Source organism: Austrofundulus limnaeus, unplaced genomic scaffold (assembly GCF_001266775.1).
Source record: "Austrofundulus limnaeus strain Quisiro unplaced genomic scaffold, Austrofundulus_limnaeus-1.0 Scaffold119, whole genome shotgun sequence".
In the NCBI taxonomy this organism is placed as follows: Eukaryota; Metazoa; Chordata; class Actinopteri; order Cyprinodontiformes; family Rivulidae; genus Austrofundulus; species Austrofundulus limnaeus.
This window is the reverse complement of record NW_013952521.1, coordinates 513,545-516,605: the sequence shown is the minus strand read 5'-3', so window position 1 is coordinate 516,605 and position 3,061 is coordinate 513,545. Positions and strand designations below refer to the sequence as shown.

At 42.0% G+C, this 3,061-nt stretch overlaps 1 protein-coding gene across 1 annotated transcript in view; it reads left to right on the top strand.

Annotated features, from left to right (window-relative positions):
• Window positions 1–199: 199 nt before the first annotated feature.
• LOC106521972 (homeobox protein Hox-A5) overlaps window positions 200–3,061 on the top strand; it is a gene marked incomplete in the record, with an annotated part of 7,172 nt that continues 4,310 nt past the window's right edge. The window contains 1 exon segment of the mRNA XM_014014759.1: window positions 200–1,032.

Genomic DNA, 3,061 nt, shown 5'->3' with positions numbered 1-3,061 from the left:
GATGGATGGATGGATGGACTGAATGATGGATGGATAGAATGATTGATGGATGGATGGACGGACATAATGATGGATGGATGGATGAATGATTGATGGATGGATGGATGGACTGAATGATGGATGGATAGAATGATTGATGGATGGATGGATGGAATGATAAGAATGATGGACTGAATGATGGATGGATGGATGGATGGAATTATAGGAATGATGGAGGAATGAATGGACGGATGAACAGCTGATGGATGGATGAATAAAAGAATGGATAGAAGAATGGATGGATGAGTAAACGCAGCACCTGACTGTGAGTTTCTTCAGTGCACTGAATCATCAAAACGCTCCTCAAGTCTCCTCCCTGAGTTTCTCTCATCAGTTTCCACAGTTGTCCTGCCCCGCCCACTCTCACCTGTCTCCCTGTCACCTGTCCCCAGACTCACTAAGCTGTTGTCTCCAGTCTCCTCAGTCCTTACAGTCGCTCAGTTCTTCACCCATCTGTCCACCATCGTTTGTCCTCTCAGGCCATGTCTGAGTCTCATGTTGTCTCCTGGAGTTCAGGATCCTGTCACGATCTGTGTTTATTTTCCTTAGTTTTCTAGTGTTTCTGTGTTCCTCTGTGTATCTCTGCCTTGCTCCGGCCCCGCCCACGCTCACCTGTTTCCTCTTGTGTCTCCTCCAGGTCTTTCTTGTTGTCCCTAATTAGTTTGCCTTTATACTCTGTGTCCTGTCTTCAGTGTTTGTCCGTTCATTGTACTGTCTTCACAGTCATTGTGGTTGTCTGTTGTGTTCCCTCGAGTCCTGAAGTCTTAGTAAGTTTTTGCTGCCACGACAGCCCTCTTTTTGTTTAAATAAACTTTAATTYACATTTTGGATTTTGCCTGCGCCCTGGGTCRTTCTGCCTACATCTCACAGATCCTGCAAAAAGTTTAACAAAGTTATACTTTCAAATAATAACATCTCACGATGACTCCTCCAGGAGAAGAAAAAGTCAAATACAAACTGCTTCTCTTTTCAGGCCCTCTGGAGTGCCCCCCCCACCCCCCACCCTTCTCTTCCCTTCAGCTCTCGTTCTTTTCGGCTACATTGTTGGAGAATATGACATGTGTGAGAGCAGCAGGGTGAGCCCTGAATGAGGCCATTGTTCGGCACATCATTTGTCACGTCCTCTTTTCACAGCCAACTGTCTGAGGGTCGAGGAGGAGCAGGGCTCCGCAGTTTGCCGGGTGAATGTGAGGAGGAACGCCACGACACGCTCAACCGGAGGCTCAAACCCTCAGGAGCAACGTTTGATTTTAACCAACCAGGAGGTAACTTTACACACTCTGATCTGAATTTGATTACATTTGGACTGAAATTTTTGCTCCTTTTATATTGTTTTTTTAAAGGAAACAAAAAACAAGAATAATCAAGTTACTGGTGATTACATCCGAGGATCTAAACACATGCATGTGTTGCTTTTTTGTGTGTGTTGTTTGCTCGTGCGCTTGCTTATTTATTGCCCTGCTCGTGTTGTCGGTGGGAAATCGAGTTGCTGCCACTGTTGATCCGACTGTCGCTGAATTAATTCCGAGCAATAAACGAGCCGGGCCTGCAGACACGTGGCTCCTGCAGCTCACTGACAGCAGAGGCTGCATCCATCAACAGGCCTGAAGGAGGAGGAGGAGGAGGAGAGTCCATCAGTACATGCTTGTCATACATGTTGTCATACATGTGAGGGATAACAGCCATGCAGGGTGTGTTTATATTTGTACATCATGACTTTATTCACACATCAGATGAGTTCATCTGCACCTTCCTCCTCCACCTCCTCCATCATACATCACAGCACTCCTTACTCTCTAAACTCCCCTCTTATTGCTGATTTCCTTTGCGTTTTTATGGCGTTTTTTATCGACCATCAGCAAGATTTATACATTATTGACCAGTTTATGTTGGAGACTCGTGCATCCCGCAGTGCCTTTCTGCATTTTACACGATCTCACAACATTTCAAAAAATCAAACAACCCCATTTTCCTCTTTCTGTTTATTTACTTGTTTCACGTGTTAATATTTCAGGCTTTCGTTATATGGCTGCTAATGTCACAGATTTACTTTAACCTCCATCAACTTTCTGTGCCGTTAAATGCCATAAAAATGAGAGAATGAAGCTGAAAGCGGTGCAGAATGTGCTTTTAAATAAGATATGCGCTCTAAAAATAAAATAACTTTGTCAGCTTCCACTAAATTTGATTGTTTTTAAATCTAAAAATGTAAAAAACATAAAAACTCCTGGCCTCAGGAAAGAGCACACATCATGACGAAAAACAACTTAACAATCTTTACTCTGTCAAAAAATGTTTTATTGTGTCATCGTGTCGCTTTAATACAACCAAACCTGCTTAGTTTTACTGTTTAAAAAATAAAAAACTTTAAAATCAATATAGAATTAAAGGAAATCATTGAAGGAAAATGAATCACCTGCAGCTTTCCCACAAACATGTTCTTCTTAGACATTAAAACTAACTAACTAGAGAATATAGGACATATTATCATGAGTTTGTTTGAGCTGCTATGGATGACTCTCACCTACTGCCACACCAGGTTTCAGCTAAATATCTATAACACTGACTAAGCTGTGGCTCTTTTTGTGTTTGAAGGGTTTGATTAGCTGTGGCGGCCATCTTGAATCATGTTGACTTCAAAAGTTAATGACATGTAGAGACTCCTCCAATAAATACTTATTAAGAGTTTCATCACAATCAGCCCAGTGGCTCAAGAGATATTTTGCTAACAGACACACAACACCCTCATTCCCTTCAGGAATAATCCTGTTTTCACATCAGAACGATTTAATTTTAAATTAAACAGGTTTTTACGCATATTCTCAGTGCAGATTAGCACAAATAAGTAGCTCATTTACAAGAATTTGTTCCAGAACTTTATGGCTCCAAACTCTCAGGGGTCCATCAGAACCGGGCCGCTCTGTGATCAGGTTCTGGCTGTGCAATCTGTTTCCGGTCGACACCAAACAGAGGGGGTTTTGCACGTGCGGCAAAAAAAAAAAAAAAAAAAAAAAAAAAAAAA